The sequence below is a fragment of the Thermobia domestica genome, chromosome 16, assembly GCF_964235325.1.
Source record: "Thermobia domestica chromosome 16, izTheDome1.hap1.1, whole genome shotgun sequence".
In the NCBI taxonomy this organism is placed as follows: domain Eukaryota; kingdom Metazoa; phylum Arthropoda; class Insecta; order Zygentoma; family Lepismatidae; genus Thermobia; species Thermobia domestica.
The window spans coordinates 44,271,530-44,290,909 of NC_137469.1; positions in this window are offsets into that span (position 1 = coordinate 44,271,530).

Below are 19,380 nucleotides of genomic sequence, written 5' to 3' on the forward strand. Positions count from 1 at the left end.
GGAATTTGTGGTTAATAATCTGTGTATTAGATTTCTTTTATGAAGTGCACAAATACTCTAGTGATGAAAGTGTTTTTGTTCTGTCTGCAGTATTCATTGCTGTAAAATGTGCGTTCTACCCTATATGTATTCCATTAACAAGAAGCAATTTTATCGCTACCAGGTTTGACCTATTTGGCCACATTACAATGAACAAAGTTGTTCGAATCTCCTTCATGATGGTGAGATTGTATGTCCAGAGAATCTTTTTATAAAATGAAACTAATGTTTCTAACTTCAATGTTGAAAGGTATTTTTAAATATCAAAAGAGAACACGCGCTTCTTTTCAGCATCGTTGGCCTGAATGTAAATGGAGGAAATGATTTATAAATTTATTTCCTTCAGTTGTTCTAGATGTGATATTTTCATTTAATTTCAATCATTTTCTACTTCAAGGATGATCAGCGTTTTCTTTTATTTCTTCTAACATACAGTATATAATGAAATTATACATTACACACATAGCAATGTTGTGATTAATATACAATGTTTATTGGACAACACGCTCCAAACCATAGAGATTCATCTTAGAATAAAGAAATGTTTCGTGCATAGTTCCCTTCACAATTTATCCTGCTCTAAAATTCTGATTCAGGGATACCAACTGCCATCAAGGGGAGAAATGTTTGGTGTGCATCTGTCCAGGCGTTTAAAAACAGCGTATGTTCTAGTCATCAAGTATGGTTTGCGACACAGCCCAAAAATTTCGGGGTTCCAGGAGAGATTTCTGTAATACCTGTTCTGGTCAAGAGACCTAGACTTTTCCAGCACTACAACTCGCATCCAACAACTCCAATTCAATTGGCGATTAAAAGATACTCGAGCCCAAAACTTCCTTCGGAACCCAATTTTTGGGGATTTGGGGCCAGGATACGATTTTTTACTTTACCGCTGTGCTCAAGGGACTAGAGAATTTCCTGCGTCCTAATGTTCATCTTTAATAGACAAAGAGAAAGAACCCAAGCCGAAACTTGGTAACTGCATTTCTGGAGCGTTGGGTCCGGGTTACATTTCTGATGTCACCATTGTACTCAGGAGATCCGAAACTTTCGAAACCCACCACTCGCGAATACTAACTCTATGTCTAACACGCTTTGCCTTTCGTAGGGGCATTTTAATGGAATTTCCTCCATGCTCTTAAAAAAAAAGAGTGTGACGAAAAAAAATGAAATGAAATATTTGAGTTTTACGTCCCACGGTTATGCCGGTTAGGCTAAAGGAGACGATGATGATGAGAGATGACACTGAATTGGTGGAATGAAGACAGTGGGAGGAAACGAGAGAACTCCGAGTAAACCCACGAGCACGGTGTTTGTCCACCGCAAAGTTCACTTGGCGGAGGCTGGGATCGAATCCGGGACCCCAAGCGCCAGAGGTGAACGCTCTACCACTGAGCCACCGCGCCCCCAGAGTGTGACGACGTACCGGTACAATATAAGCTAATTGGTTTCAGACTTTTTACGTTGGTTTTCATTCCCTGTGTTAGAGACAGCCAGTGGCGTATTTAGGGGGGATTCCGGGCTTAAGCCCCCCCCCACGAAATCTTACTATAGTCAAGTATATGAAATATCTTGCAGAATTTTCACATTTTCAGGCAAAGCCACCCAGAAAGTTAGCAAAGCTCCTCCCGAAACAAAATCGTAAATACGCCACTGGAGACAGCAGAAGCTAATTTTATAGAGATTCACAGAGGAGAGAAGTTACACTTGTAAAAATTACAGTTATATCGCTTGATATCAAAAAGAATATGAATTATGTAATAAATTAATAAAGAACCTAAGCTAATAATGGTTATCTAAAGTTTGAATTGTTGCACACAACAAATAGTGCATAGAGAAAGTTTCTTTTAGTTTCGAACGAACGAAAAACTTTACAGAAGGAAGCAGCGACGTCCGCAGTATTTTTTTTTAAGGTGGGAGGCCAAATTCCGATCCCAGATAAACAAAACATTATCACACAAGCGCTGTCGCGAATGCTCAAACACTTTGATGAACGGATACACATTATATCATACAGGATATAACATATCAAAGTACATATCCTGAATAACTCCAGTAAATAAAGTATAGTACTATGTAAGAGCAAATTAATAGCATGTTTTGACATGCATTTTCAAGAATTGAACCATGTTCCTATCATTTGGAAGTCCATAGTCGTTTCCCATTATAAAACCGGAAATCACTTTGTTGAAGGCTGGTTTCGGAGATGCAAAATAAAGAGGACTAGCTCAGGAGAGTAATTCTCCCGGAAGTAGGAACTAGGTAAATGGTTCTGATTGGTTGGCGTTATCCGTGTGTTGCCACATAGTATACTTGAAAATAATACTGATATAAGATGAAAATAATACTGAAGAAAGTGATTTACCAACTTTTGTGCAGGTAAGTAGCAGCAGCAGCAGCAGCAGCAGCAGTAGCAGTAGTAGTAGTAGTAGTAGTAGTAGTAGTAGTAGTAGGAGGAGGAGGAGGAGGAGGAGGAGGAGGAGGAATGGATTAGAAGCCCCGTAGGGCTCGTTTTGTTCCACCTTGATCCCCCATGAAATAAATTTTGTGACCAACTTTAAAAAGCTGACTAGGGTAGCGCGTAAAACGGCTCGCTAGGGTAGCGCGAAAAAAAAAACGTACTTCCGGGAGTATTACGCTCCCGAGCGGGTCGTAAATAAAGTGGTTTAAGAAATGAGTGAATCAAAACATTAGTCACAGCATACATCTGTTGAAATCCTCTGGATTTTTATGAATATTTCCTCTCTCTAAAAGGGAAACAAGTAACAGTGTCACATGTACATCACATGAAGGAGTTTGGTTTATATATGATATGATATTTCCTCAATTCGTTTCGAAACCTGAAGTGGTAGTAAAATTCTACCATTTTCTGTTTTAGTTGATCGATTAGAGTGAAAATACCTATAATATATTGTAGAATATATTCTTTGGACTCTTAATTGATTGCATGAAACTACTTTTAATTATCTATTGCCATTATTACTTCAATAACGATCAATATTATATCCAAAAATCCATAATTACTACCGCTTTCAGTTTAAATATCAACATTGTCAATAAACTGGACTCCTAACTTAGACTCTTTACATCCTGGTCAAAATTGATGTTGATTTATCTAATATTACTTGAGGTTTCCCCTCCGGACAGCTGGACAAATTCACGGACATATAGAGTAAATATATATGAGAAAGGATCAGAAAAGCTGATATTTTTGGAGTTTCGTCTGTTATACAGGAATGAGAAGTGTGCGGTCATTTTAATAGACGGAGTTGGCAACTGTGCAGAGTTTCGGCCAGTCGCCACTCACGGCGCTAGTTTATGTAAACACAAATGGCGACTCGCTTGAGAAACTTGTCACTGCAAGAAGTCCGCTCAGTTATTCGATTTCTGTGGATGAAACATGTAACCGCGACTGAAATTCACCGGCAGCTGGTCGAGGTTTACGAAGGGACTGTAATTGTCAGTATGTCGGAGAATGGTGTTGAGAGTTTGTGGTTGACAGAGAAAACGTCACCGACGAAGAGCACAGTGGCCGCCCCAGCACTTCATCAACAGATTTGAACACAGCTGGGATAACATCTATCATCCTTTCTACAGCCCGGACCTCGCTCCAAGCGACTTTCACCTGTTCCCGCACTTGAAGGATCACCTACGAGGCCTTCGATTCGTTTCAGACAAGGAGGTGAAACACTTTGAGACAACGTGCCTGAACACGCAAAGACATGATTTTTTACTAGGAAAGGATCTTTAAGCTCATCTCACAATGCGAGAAGTGCCTCTATCGATATGGCGACCATGTTGAAAAATAACTTAATTGTATTATTTGTTGACTGTATTGGTTGTATGGAATAATAAATACACGTTTCCCTGCAGGCTTTGTAACCTTACTTTCTGAGCACTCCCGTATTTTTAATAGTGTTTTGTGAACCAACGTCCTTAAACATAATAAATGCAATTATAATAATAATAAAAAAAACATTCTCAAAAACCTGCTAATTGACTACAGATTCTACCAGGTTCTACCAGTGGCGCATTTACGATTTTGTTTCGGGGTGGGCTTTGCTAACTTTATTCCTGGAAATGTGGAAATTCTGCAAGATATTTCTTTATTTTAAAATAATTATCAAAATTTCGGGGGGTTTAAGCCCGGAATCCCCCCTTAAATATGCCATTGGATTCTACTAATAACTATCTTACTGATTTTAATATTTTCTTAGAAATAATGGTAGTTAGTTTACTATTAACTGTAATCACACACAGTAAATATTGTATTTTACTAGAATATTCCAGAATATGTTCATGTTTTATCGCGATGCACTTAATATGTTCCGTTTTGACCAAGAAGTAAAAACTCTTCACAATAAATCTGACTTAAAATTATGTACATGCAAAACTCAATTATAAACTTATTTATTTTATAGAAATATAACATCGGTTTTCTGCAAGAAAAAACGATAAATTGTTTACATTTTCGTTATTCTATTGTTACTATAATATATTTAGTATATATGAACTACGCTTAAAATACTTTGTGAATATTTTAAATACAGTAAAAAGGAAAATTGAAAACAATAGAAACTCCTACACCGGAACCCGAAAAACATGTCCAGAGTTAAAAAAAAAAAAAAATCTCTCTTCTCCAGCAGTACCCAAAAGTTGTTTGGGAACAATGAATGTTCATTAACCCTCGAGGTTCTAGAGAACAAGAGGCTGTGTCTGTGTGTGGGTGGGTGGGAGACGTACATGGACGGACGAACGGACACAGGATCCGAAGAGGGGGGAATGAGTGAGTGGGGGTATATATGTATGATACACGAGGAGCAAGTGTGGGAAAGCTAGGGAAAAACCAGTGCAGCGAAAATACACAACGCACTGGAAACAGCCAACTTGGTGAAAAGAGGTCGTCTGAATCAACATTGAATAAAATGAAACAACAATATAACTAACTCATTGGATCATTTAGACTACCCAAACCACTTTCAACCCTGGATTCCTCGTGCAATAAGCATTCTATACATATATTTCACTGTATCTATATGTATCTACATGAAAGAGCAAATTACAGTTCAAAAATATGCATCCGAGATTGAAAAATCAAAGAATAATCTCTTCTCGATTGGGATTTTGTTTTTTAAAGTGACTTTTCCAATGAACGTCATTGTTTTTCAGCATAATGCTGGGAACAACGTGGGGTCAGAAATTACATGCAGCGTCCGTTTTATGAAGGTAAGAGGGGGAAAAACCAAGAAAAATCAACTTTTTTCATTCTATATCTATTAAATTGCAGTCATGGAATGATTGAGTTCTATTTCAACTATGTCCAATTACGCCTGCCCTAATTATCAATCTGTTTTAGTGCTTGATAGCAGATGACGTAATCGAACCTATCTGTATACTGAAAGAATTTGCTTTAATATGAATGACATTGGGTATAGCTGAACCTAGATTGGGTATTGGTGAACCTACAAGTCATTATGCTAGATTAAATATTGATGAACCTACAAGTCATTACTCTAGATTGGCTATTAAGGAATCAACAAGTCATTATGCTAGATTGGGTATTGATGAACCTACAAATCATTATACTAGATTGAATATTGATGAACTTACAAGTCATTATGCTAGATTGGGTATTGATGAACCTACAAATCTTTATGCTAGATTGAATATTGATGAACCTACAAGTCATTATGCTAGATTGGGTATTGATGAACCTACAAGTCATTATGCTAGACTAGTTTGACCACGGGCGTGTCACGGAAAATCCTTTTGGAATATTATGTTAAAGTCTGTAAGCTTTATTTTTCGTAGGAAAATTACTTTTACTTTCTTGCTTACAACAAATGTGTATAACTCTTAAAAGTTTAACTCAGAAAAGTTTAACACTAGAACCGCAGAAGGTTGTTTTTGACTAAATTCAACGTTTCTGGATGCTTGCGGTGCACTGTCGTGATTTGCAGTGCTGTTTTCGCCTTCGTAGAGGAACACTTGATGCACGAACCACATAGATCACCATACCAGTAACAATGTCTTCTTGGTGCTATAGGAACCGTCGTAAACATGACCGAATTTAATGTTTTGCGTCCCAAGCCGAAATATATTTCCTGCTCCTTACTCCGAAACACAAAATATAACAGAATTTTTGAAATAAAATAAAATGAAATAAACATATTTTGTACATATAACTTTTATATAAATATTAATAAATTTTCATTTCAAATCTGCTGTAAAATTAAATATTTTAAATGTTATAAATTTGTTTTTTTTTTAAAGTTACAGTATAATAATAAAATAATTTTGTTTTGAATTTTCGTGACTAACATGAATATTCAAGCAATAGACAATTCGCTAAAACGAATAGAATAATAGAATTGTTTTTTTTTAACTTGACGAATTTTATTTCCATGAAAAATATATTCCTACATAATATTATATATCTTTTTTTTTGCATATATAAAGTACATATTACTTGCTGGTTGCTACATATACTTTACAAAATAAATAATAAGGATAATGACAGTAACAATGATGGAAAATGCAACTAGTACTTTGTGTGTGTGTGTGTATGGAACAAAATAAACTTCATAACTAAAAATAGCGAATAAGTCCATCCTCCACATGTTTGGAAGTAACAGGAGAAAATATCACGGAGTTGACAAAATTTAGTTTATAAACTTTTCAGTCGAAAGTGTTCATAAATTCAGGTTCATCTCAAATAAAAAACTTCTTCCATTTTTGAAGAAGGGAAGGAACTTAAAATGCTGACCGCATTACCTCTCTGTATTGCTAAACTAATACGCTGAAGTAAAAATTGTGCACTTCTCGTATCTCCCGTCTTGACGTTTAAGTTCGACCCAATTTCCTTTAGGAACTCCCTAGCTTCCCGGCTAAAAACTCCCATAGTTTCTGTAGCAAAGGCGATGAACATATGATCTTCTTTTAATTTTGAATATTTGGTGTGTTTTCGTTTACAGGCTGTCTCAGCAGCATTTCCTGCCTCTTTACATGTTGAAGGTAAATGGTAATGAATAGAATTGTTTAGATTGCTGACATTTATGTTTCTAAAGTAATATAAAATACTGCGAGGAACAAAAGATCTTTATCTTTTTTATTATTATTATTATTTCCAAACTATGCTATGCATAAGTGTGGGGAAATGAAACGCTTGGATTATAAAGGTATTATGTAACAAACTGAATATGACGGGAAAATTGACTTTCACAATTTTTTTTCGTTAACATACCGTCTTCGTCCTTTCAAAATATCTGCACCCAGACGAGGAGTCACTAAATAATGTGTTACGTAGCATGCTTAGCATATAACACGTGCATGAACCGCCAGAATGCAACCTTTCAAAAAATGTAACATACACCTTTATCTTCCAAGCGCTTCAAATCTTATAGAACGGCTTTGTCCGTCCTCCTGTCTGTCGAGAGGCATCAGAGCAAAAACGCTAAGAGATATCGAGATGTGGTTTTCAGTAATCGATTCATTATCCTAAGAATAGGTTTCGTATTCTTCCTTAATTCTCTATACAGACCAGAAGTGGTTCACATTAGCTGCACTGCAAGAAATATAGAAACTACTTTTAGACACAGTAGAACACTGTACACATTACCGACACTCTTTGAACACCTCCAGATGACACATATTTACACCTTCTACATACTGTGTTGTCCAAGAATGTCCCAGATATATGTACAAAATGTGCAAAATGTATGTTATCACTTTGTTTTCAAAGTGTTTGCGAAAAGTGTTTTAAACATGCCATAGTAGATACTGTATTCGGAGAATGAACGCTTTTGGACACGTAAAGCACACTTTATAAACACACACGATATAGTTTTCCTTCAACATCTGTACCGAAAGTGCTTAAATGTTGTTTTATTTTTTACAGTGTGTTTTAAGTTTCTACACTTATCGATATAATAGAACAAAACTGGTAATAGATACAGGCAAGGGGTTTACTCCAATTGATTCAGTGTCTTCAGAAAGCACAAAACCACAACCCACAACACTATACCAAAACCTAAAATGGTTGAAGTTTATTACTATTTCCGGTTTGAATACTGACTTTCATAAACCAAAATCGATAAGAGATAACGAGATGCAGTATTCTACAATTGGTTCAGCGTACTAATAGAAAGTCCCATGTTCTCTATCAACCCTCTATTGAAACCAGAAGGGGTTAAAATTAACAATTTCCGTTTTAACATTTATCGCCATTGAACAAAAATGGCAATATATAGCGACAAGTGTTTTTTCTGCAATCGATTCAAGATGTCAATAGTACATATATTATCAACATTCTACCTAAACCGGAAGTGGTTGGAATTTACTACTACTTCCCATTTCAATACTCATTCCCGTAGAACAAAAACGGTCAGAAGAGTTTTTTTTTTTTTTATTCGATTCAGCTTCCCAACGGTATGTTCTATCTCCTCACTTAATCATCTATTGAATCCAAAAGTTGTTTAAATTAACGATTTCCAGTTTCAACCGTTATCGCCATGATGCAAAATCAGTTATGCATAGCGAGTAATGGCTTTTTAATGTGGCTTCAATGTCCGATTTTAGTTTTAAATTTACTACTTTACGTTTGAGTATTGAATTTCCATAGTGTGGTCAAAAGCGACAATCCGACTCAGGAAACTTTCTTGGCTATTCCTTACACTCACAGAACTACACCCTGATTCGAATAGAGGGTTAGGGAAGTGAGGAAACTTGTTCTTCAGACGCTGATTTCATATCTAGAAACTGTTTCTTACTATATCTTGCAGCTTCTACTCTGATATCCATCAACCGACAGACGGACATAGCCGCCTATAAAGTATATCTAGCAGCACAATATGTTTTAGGCATGTGCCATTTAGGCGTCCCATCTACTTTTTAGGTACCCGGCACTTGGTACATATGGTATTCACGTGCTAAGTATGTACTTCAGCTACTTAATTGATATTTGCGACTATCTACCACGAATATAGCATTTATATATTTAAATATCTGACTCAGTTTCGCACTGTGATAGTCATTTGTTTTTATGTCGTCACTTGGGACATATCTTTCATGTTCAAGGTTCTTCCTTTAGGTGCATATTTTTTCAGATACTTATGACATAATTCATATCTGCAGCGACGCACGAATGACAGTCAGCTGTTTGCATTTGCTCATGCGCAGTAACATGCAACGGTTTCTCGCGCTTTCTGCTCCAATTTCTGTCCTAGTACAGAATCACTTAGAAAAAAAGAAGCAACAAATGCATCAAATTTGGGAGATGAATTTAGAAGAAAGAAATGACATAACTGATAAATAAAACAATAAGATGAATTTTTCATATATATGTGAACTGGCGTAGTTAGGGATAAAGAATTGTATTTTTTAGATGCCAACTGTCACCGAAAGCGAATTGGAAGAACCATGAACTAAAGTAAAGAGACACTCTTCTTTTTGTTATAAAATTACGTGGCGAGCATATTTTATGTGATCTCAAACGGTTATCATAAAATATACAGGGTTACAAAGAGTACTCTGTTAGCGACATTAAAAAGAACCCAAGGAATTATTCCTCTACAAGCGGCATTTTCTTTATCCCCTCCATAGCCAAGTCGGAAAACCATGCACCTAGTAATCAAGGGGTTGGTGGTTCGCGCCCGACCCCAGGTACCTGATTTTGTACTTTTTAAAGTGTTTTTTAAACTCACCTTAATGTAAACAAATTATCCATAAAGGTGATTTAAGATATTTTTGGGGAATAATTTTGGCCTACGGTATGGGGAAGAACATACCTAGAACATACTAGGTAAGTTCCCCAGGTACATGCCATTCATGTGCCGAGGGACGGACATAGACTGTGTTTATATTAAGGTGAGTCTAAACAACACTTTAAATAAGTAAAAAAAAAATGGGACCCCAAGGTGAGCCCGCACCACCAACCTTTTAACTACTAGCCGCGTCCTCTTCTCATTTGACCACGAAGGCGATGAAGAGAACGTCGCTTGTAGAGGGATAAATTATTGAGCTCTTATGAGTTTGGCTAATCAGAGTGTCCTTCAACCGCGTATATTCGACTATAACCATTTGGGATCAGATAAAACGTGGTCGCCATGTAATTTTATAACAAAATGACGAGTGTCTATTTACTTTATTTCATGGTTCTTCCATATTCACTTTCAAATGATCGGTGACAGTTGCCATCTAATAAAGTAGATGCGTTTGTTGCTTCTAGTACACAATCGTTTAGAAAAAGAAGCAAGAAATTCATCAAATGTGGGAGATGAATTTAGAACACCTAAATGGCGCATGCCTAGTACATCTTGTGCTGTTAGGGTATCTGAAACAGTATGTACCTAAAGGACGTACCTAGAACATGACAGATATATGTCCCAAGTGGCGACATGAAAACAAATGACTGTTAGAGTGCGAAACTGAGGCAGGTATATAAGTGCTATATTTGTGGTACATAGTTGCAAATATCAATTAGGTATAACAAGTACCTAAAACTGTAGGTAGCTGAAGTACATACTTAGCATATGAATATCATATGTGCCAACTGTCGGGTACCTAAAAAGAAGCTGGGACATCTAAATGGCACATGCCTAACACATTTTGTGTTGTAAGAGCTGACTAAGGTTTTTCCTCGAGTTTCTCATTTACACTAGGAAAATATTTAGATGCTACATAGCATAAAGATCCCAGGTCACTTTGTTCTTTTCCTATTTCTTACTCCTTTTGATACTTTTCCAGGCAGTATGATCGCCGGGGGATGTGTTTCGCTGATACATGACGAACTTTAGAAAGGCTACAGATGCCGAATAACGAAAAAGATACAATTCCTAATCCTAAAGTATTCACGTTTGTATCGTCAAAACAGTATTGTTATGAATTGGCAGGCTTGTCCAGTTAATGTCAAATTTTCGTTTTCCGTGAGTGTGAGCGGTTATTAGAATGACATCTAGTGGAAAAGTGAAATGCTATTAATTTTTTATAAACTTTTTTGTGAGCATTTTTCTTACAGAATGATTATAGGTTTGTTCGTAAGCCTAAAAATTAGTACAATATCTATAAATTTATGTTCAATAATAGAATAGGTGCTTTTTCTCAATTTATCAAATACAACGGTATGTTGTATACTTGTATTGTATACTTGAAGTCGAGCAATAATTGGTTTATAAATAGATACAAGCCAGTTTATTTTATAGAAGAAGAAAAAGAAGAAAATAATATAAGATTAATATATATTTTTAATAGATATAATTGAAATGTTGATATGTAACCAGAACAACGAACTGATGGTTGTCATAGTAACAAACAAGATATAAGGTAATGATATAGTTTCGCTGTTACATTGTAAAGTGAGTTAATGTTTACGAAGCATCTAAATATAATAGAAGATTTAACAAAGTAATTTAAGAATCGGTCAATTTACTAACCAGTGAGTTATATTTGTTAGACAGATATAGTTTGTTATAGATTTCTTCTTCTATAAAATGAACTGGCTTGTACCTATTTATAAACCAATTATTGCTCGAATACAAGTATACAATACAAGTTATACAAGTATACAACATACTGTTGTATAAATAGTTGAAGGACAAACTGAGAATGACTTGTTTCAACTGGCTAAATGTTGCCTGCGCTGTTAATTTCAGGGCGAGGCTCGGGTATTGTTTTCTCAGGGCATAAATCCTCAGGACATCGTGCTAACCGTGGACTAACAGTGTTTACTCAGTGCTACTTCCACTCAAAGTGCATTACAAATCTGTCCGGAAGAGAGTTGAACTGGTTGCATGATACAACGTTAGCAAATAGAGGAAATTTACATCGATAATATTTTAACATTCGATTGTTACACGCTACAAATTAACTACACAGAGGTATGAGGTATGATAGTGCTTTGTTTCGGGCCTATATCGTGAAGCAACAATGGTCTGATGACTATAACTAAACTAAAACATCCCAACAACTACGCATTATTTCTATGTTATTTACTGGGCAGGCTTTATGCAACTTGCCTCACGCTTTCTCTAGAGAAGCCACCATTTTAAGGTGGATCACCACCCGGAAGTCACTACATATTTTAGCTCATTCCCTTAACTACTGCGCGATGAAATGTTACATATTATAAATATTGTACTATAAGATAGAGTTATGTTTCAGCTATAACACAAGACACTATTCATTTGGTTGTGTCTTCTGATATCAAAAAAGGTAACAATTAAAAGAAAATATTTGATTCGTTTTACAATGAGCACACAAGATGGCATTTGTTGTTAGATCTTACTAGAAATGCTCCGTTTTATGAAATGTTTATTTGAATGTGAAAAGTACTTTAAAGTAACGATCTTATTACAAGATAGATATATTGTTTGACCGTGTTTCGTGTTATATTTCACACTTTATTTAAATATTAATTTACATTTAAGGAAATAGATTTTGAGAAGAAACTTGCGCTTAACGCCATAATGCGCTGTAGCCAAATTTGTACGTTTAATTACTGGATTCTAGGGTTGCAGTTCGAGAAGCAGAACTTAACTGTGAATTGCGGTAAGGGTCTAAAACTAATTTCTCCAGTAAGTACCCAAGCAGAATCCCATGATTATTTACTTTATTATTTGGCATCAGTAAACACTCGGCACTACCTGGCAACGCCGCACTATGCAAGCAGCGTTTAGCATAGATCCGAGAACACCTAGTGATCCACCTTAAGTATGATAACCCATCATGAACAACAAAGGGGATTGAAAAAAGCAATTCGCACTCAAAGAGGAATAAACTCTACAAATACAATCTCATATCTGTCTCTTTTTTAAAAAATAATATTCTATTATGTTAGTGTAAGATAAAGCAAACACACCTGGAAAGGAAAGATTACTATCCTTTTCAAAGAATTCAATATCGAGCTTCAATTTCAATATATCAGTTTGCAATTTCAGTGCTACCAGCTCTTTTATCTTTATTTTCTTTCTACATCTGTTAAAAAAACTTTTAAAAAAATGTTTCCACCTTCAATGATAAGGAACTTGACAAAGGCAAGATTATTTTTCATATCAAAACTGTGATAACTAACTAAATAGAACAGGTGTTCGCTACTGTTCGAGAATTTAGTTCTTTTATTTGACAACAATCAGTTAATTCATGCTGGGATTTCTTTCACCATTTGCTTTAGCACTGTCCATGTGTCCTTAAACTAATGCGGCCTAAACATGATCCAGGAATGAAGTATTCAAATGAAGCCGGCTTAGAAAACTTAATAACTGCCATAATCATGAATTGTTTCCAGTAAGAAATATTTATTTTAAACAATATAGTTATAACAGATTTTTGCCTTCCGTCGAATCTTGTTAGCCTGTGGAAATGCACGTGTGACACATGGTACAGCAAGCCCTGGTAAGTTATATTATGTACTTCAAGCTAGGAACTACACAGAGATGAATGAAGTGTGGGAGTCTATGATGGACGTCTGTGTCTCCACTAAAGAAAAATTGTACGTTTACGTCATACTATCGACTGCATTAATTAAGAATTTTTCTCTTTTCTCAATTAAAAATACACATTTTCCCTAAAAAGAAAGCAAATAAAATACGGAAAAGAAATTAAAACAAAGCTATTTAAAACTATTTGTCGAAAACTTATTACTTTACATTCCCACCCGTATTTATTTTGTATGTTTATTTTTCATAAATGCCATCTATGTATTACTGCTGACTTCCCTCCAATTCAACGAGATTGTAATTCAAAGCATTCAGAGAAATGCGGAGTTTTGTGTTTGAATAAGAAGATTAATGATCACAGAGTACACAAGATGGTGAACGGAAAAAGAAAACACTACTGTTTTAATTGCAGCGTTGCCGCTTTTATGCTGTTGTGTATGCTTTTCCTAAGTTTCCAGACAAAAAGAAGCTATTTTTCTCCCTTCTTTCGATTGTTTCGCGACAATTTTCTGGTCAGGACTGTTTGATGGTTCTATTCTGGCAAATTCATGATATATTATTCTAAAAATAACAATCAAAGCACTTTTTAAATTCAAGTACAAAGATAACAAGATGTTAGGTCGATTTTTTTTTTTTTTTTTTTTTTGGCGTATTTAAGTATCATGTTCAAGTTTGAGATTCCTATTAATCTGCCTAAAGAAGTCGTACCCTTCTAATGTGCGCTGATTTTTTTCACAATAGGATTTAGTTTCACAGTGTGAGACTGCGGTAAACTTCGAAACAGTATGAATTGAATACTATAAGTGGACGTAGCAAATCTACAACTTCTGGTTGCAATTCAGGGACAAGGTCAGAGATGGGATCTGTTATTCGAATGCTAATCTGCATCAAAAAATGTTCTCTTTTACAATTGCCTTCATATAGAGATCAACATTAAAACCAGAAGTAGCAGAAGCTAGCACAACTTCCGGTTAAACCGGAAGTAGTACTACCCTTTATACTTCCGCTTCCAGCAAAAGAATAAAAGCTAATATTAATTCTCTTCTTGGGATTTTGAAAGCATATCAAATAGCAATCTCTTATTGACTATCAATATTGAAACCGGAAGTAGCAATAGATTTCTACCATATCCGGTCTTAGTAGAGAGATAAGGGTGAAAATGGAATATATTCTTGAGACTGAATTGATTCTTGATAATTACTTTTCGCTATCGATTACCCTTTTTCCTGTACAGTGATCAACGTTCAAAGCGGAACTTCTTGATTTATGCCAATTCCCCTTTAAACGGAGGACTTATGGAGAAAGTACCTATTCCTGGACGACTGAATCAATTCAAAATATCGTTTCTTGTTATCCATTATAGATGGTGCTCTGTTGACAGACAAACATACGAACATTGACATGTTATAGTTACGCACACGTTTTGTACTGCATGGGACAGGAACATGGACGTAACTCAAAAGCGATTAACCAGGACTGGAAGTTCTCAAAATGTGAATGTGGAGAAGAATGGAGAGATTTAGGTAGAGCAGAAAAAGAATGAGAGGATCTTAAAAATGGTGGATGAGAAAAGAACTTAGATGTAATAGACAAAAGAAAGACAAACTGGTTGGAATATTAATTTAGAACAAACTGTATCTTGAGGGACGTACTAAAGGGTATGGAGCAGGCACTTAGCCAAGGGGGGGGGGGTCCGGACCCCCCTCTTCGAGACCAGAAATGAAAAAAATAAGGAAGGATGATACAAAATTAAATGAGGAAAAGAAGGATCAACGTTAAAAATAAACTACAGAAAGCTTTGGTCACTCTTTCGTATGACGAGATTTGTATTACTTGCAATACATCGTGGCGAGGTGAGCGAGATCTCTTGGAAAATTCAGGGAATTTAAAATTTCGAGAAAATTTACGGAATTCTCAGAATTTCTGCTACTAGTCAGGGAGATTTCAAGCTTCCGAAAGCATTGTGCCGTTGGGTAACAGCATGGACATTTTTTTAATCATAATTTACAGTATCAAACATGTTATTTTAAAAGCAATTTTCTACTGCTCCTCTAACCTGTCATTTGGAACAGAGAGTAGTTGACGGAATAATAAAAAGAAAAATTTATGTGGAAAGAAAATTCTGTTAACATTTGGTTCAACAGAGAAAGGAATGCAGATATTGTAAAATATTTTACAAGACATTATTGAGTATGTACTTTTTATAATAGTTGAGGTCATAATGAAAGGAAAATTGTTATATTTGAATAAACAGAGGAAGGACGAAAATATTGTATAATCTTTTTCAATATTTTTTGTTTTATTATTTTACTCGAGATTTCTTCATAGTTTGTTATTAAACTACAGTAGGAAGTCGAAAATCCGAACTAATTGGGACCATAGGTAGTTCGGATTTTCGAAAATGACTAAGAAAATGTCATTTAGGCTTAAATATAGTGTACGGTATGCTCTTTTATGGATACAGTGATTATACACTACATACAGTAATTACAAACCGTATGTAAAGCTACTTGTTTCTGAAGAACCTGCTTGTACACTAAATTACACTGTTCTTGTAAATCACACTTAAAACTTAACTTGTATAGGCCTAAGGAAAAATAAAAATCAAAATATATATCACAAACCATTTACCTACATATGAATAAGCTTTTGTAAAACACTGACTTCACACAACGCCAACAGACAACCCTATTGTTTGTTTATCGCTAGCGCTAAGATAAAATGTAAAAAGCTTCTAGGGACCACGTTCGGATTTTTGACGTTTCCGATTTTTGACGTTCGGATTATCGACGTTCTACTGTACTTACCAACATATCCTCATTTTATTGTGCTAACAAACCAATATATGTGATAATAAAGTAGTTTAGTTTGAACGGGCTCCTGGGCCTTCAGCATTTCTTGTCACTCCTTCCCCCGCGGTTACGAAATCCTGGCTAAACGAACCAATATATGTTCCAGTAAAATACTTTAGAATGATCGAGCCCCTGGTGTGATGACCACAGTATTTCATGTCACGGACCCCCCCCCTTCACTAAATCCCGGCTACGTGCCTGTATGGGGTTAGGAAAGAGAGGGGCGAAGGAGGCTACAGTTATTGGACGATATCAAACCATATAATTCGTACGTGAAGACGAACAAGTTGACTTAAGACCCTGGTGCATAGAAGCTTTTCAATTTCTTTTACCTTTGCTGATCATCACAACTTATCTGCAAAAATGGCACCTAAATACAGTAAGTAAAAGTTTTAGTTGGTCGCAAGATATGATCACCAACACGTATCTGGATCAAATTTTGATTACGATGTACTTTCCTGCGAAGGTTGAGTGGAAAATACCGAAACTAAAGTTTGAGTTTTAGCTTCATTAATAGTAAGTCTCCATTTATTATCCCAGCGAAGAAAGTCACTAATTGTAGTCTGCAAGTTGACGTTAATCTGCTGAATTGTTGTGCCGGATGTTAGAAAAGCTGTATTATCCGCGTATTGAAAGAGATACGTATTAGGTGCTGGAATAATAAATCAGAGCATAATTGATGTACAGAAGAGGTGATAAATTTGACCCTTGTGGAACTTCCGCATAGGAGAATACCTAGGTATCAGATGCGATAGAGAGACGTTGATGTTAGTGTACGCAATACGTGTAAGAATAAAGGAATATATACTCTAGGGTAAGTTATAGAAACACCGAGTTTAACCAATTTATAAAATAATGCGGTCAAATGCTTTCTCAAAATCCATGAATATGAGGCAGATGGTAGTGCTTCGCTATAATGATTTATAATGCTAGTGATAAGGCGGATCAGTTGATCATTGAGACAGGAATATGGACGAAATCCTGTATCATGAGAATATAAAATAAGAAATCATTGAGATATGGATGGAGATGGTGCACCAGTATTTACTCAAATAACTTTCCCAAAGTAGATGTCAATTGTATGGGGCGATATGATTTAACGGGGTGAGGTGGTTTGTTTGGTTTTAAGAACATGCGAACTTCAGACATCTTCCAGTTCTGCGGATAATAGCCAGTTCTTAAAATAAATATATAAATATTTGCCAAGAAAAGAAAACACTGTAGTAATCACTCTTTATATGATATGCAACCGCAACCAGGTGCAGTATTACGTTTACCTTTAGGAGCATATAGTAATTCACCAGAGGTAATAGCGTGATTTACGGGACATGAAGTATCTAACTCATGAGATATTGAAGGCTGGAGCAAATGGTTGATTGCTGGTTTAGAAACTGGCGAGTAATAATCAAACAGATGTAGTTTATACAAATATTGCGAAAACGTTTTATAGGGTAAACCATACGTTGTTAATGTATAAATTTTGACGATCCTTCATAAGCAAAAATCAAGAAATTCTTCTCTTTTCTGTAATTCTTACGCGTTTATTCTCTAATAAAACTTGTAGTTATCTTTCAGTGCTGACACATACAGGTGCAGATATAAAGCTTGGAATAAAATTTATAAATTTAATGAGAAGATAATGTATTGTTTGTCGGAATTTAGCAGTCTTGCATTTATATTTTCTATGTGTTTGACAATATTACGTCGTGTCCGACTCATACGGGGCTACTGAATCTGATGGGTTAGGAGGTCTGTCTAAGTCACTGAGTCTGGTAGACCATGGGTCAAGGGCCGCAAACTTAGTGAACCGTTTCATCACTGATCTATACGTGCGTAAAACGCTGTTATTTACGTATGTTATTTGGTTATCAATTAAAAACTTTGAATTGGAAAACTCTATTGTAAATTCGAAAGTATGTATTTTAAAGAAAAACGAATTAAGTAGCAAAACTTTCGTAGTTCAAAACGCCGCGTTATGTAAAGTATTCCGGTATATTTAATCGTAGTTTATTCGACACAAAATTACCTACAGTCACTTTAGTGACACTTCATTCTGTATGCGCAGTTTGAAAACGGAGGACACAGATTCACACACACACACACATACATAATACATAAAACACATCGAGAGAGAGAGAGAGAGACAGTAGAGCCAACTAGCCAGCCGAAAAAGCGAAGGCCATGAAATATGAATCAATACAAGAAGAATAGTGAGAGGAGAAAAAATACGCAGGCGAAATAAATTATAAGCATATTGTGCAGCTGTGGTCGCCTATACAAAGAAAGTGACAATTACGTGAAAATGACGTATTGATGAACGTAAAAGAGACAGAAGAGTGACATAGACTAGGTCGTATTGGATGGAAATGAAAGGCCAGTAGAGTAGTTTCAATATGCATGGCATATGGGACCATTTTTTTAGTATGCCACTGACAGAAATTGTACATACGGTAACAGCGTAATAAGCAAGAAATAGAAGGGCATACGTATTCAAATGACAAAATAATAATAATAATAAAAAATTCTTATAATATTGTAGTTGGAATCCTGGTTATCTGTTTTTCTTGACAGTTACATGTTCTGTCAGTAACGTTTTCCCATCTATAAATGGTTCTTTGTTTAACATCATCTGATTATAGTAGTAATCGCGTCACTTTAGGACACTTTTTGGCACCTGGGTCCCTGCCTCAGGACCCATGGTCCCTGGCCGGGGTCAATGACCTAGGGGTACTTAGGACCACCCCTCTAAATTTTGGCAGGGGTACCATGGCCCACCCCCTAAATTTTGGCAGGGGTACATAGGACCACCCCCCTTAAATTTTGGAAATTGCCAAATCTAAAAATTTGGTATGGTAGCCTAGGACCATAGTATGTACCTCTATCAGTATTGGGTGTCTATGTCGTTCCCTTTCATGGGTAAAAAATTGCCAAAAAAGTCAAATTTCGGGGGTTTTTGACCTAATTTATCCCCTTTAATGAGGTGTTATTACCTTATATAGTTATATAGGCGTATACAGGGGTCCATTACCTTTCATAAGACATGGGTATATTAATGCACC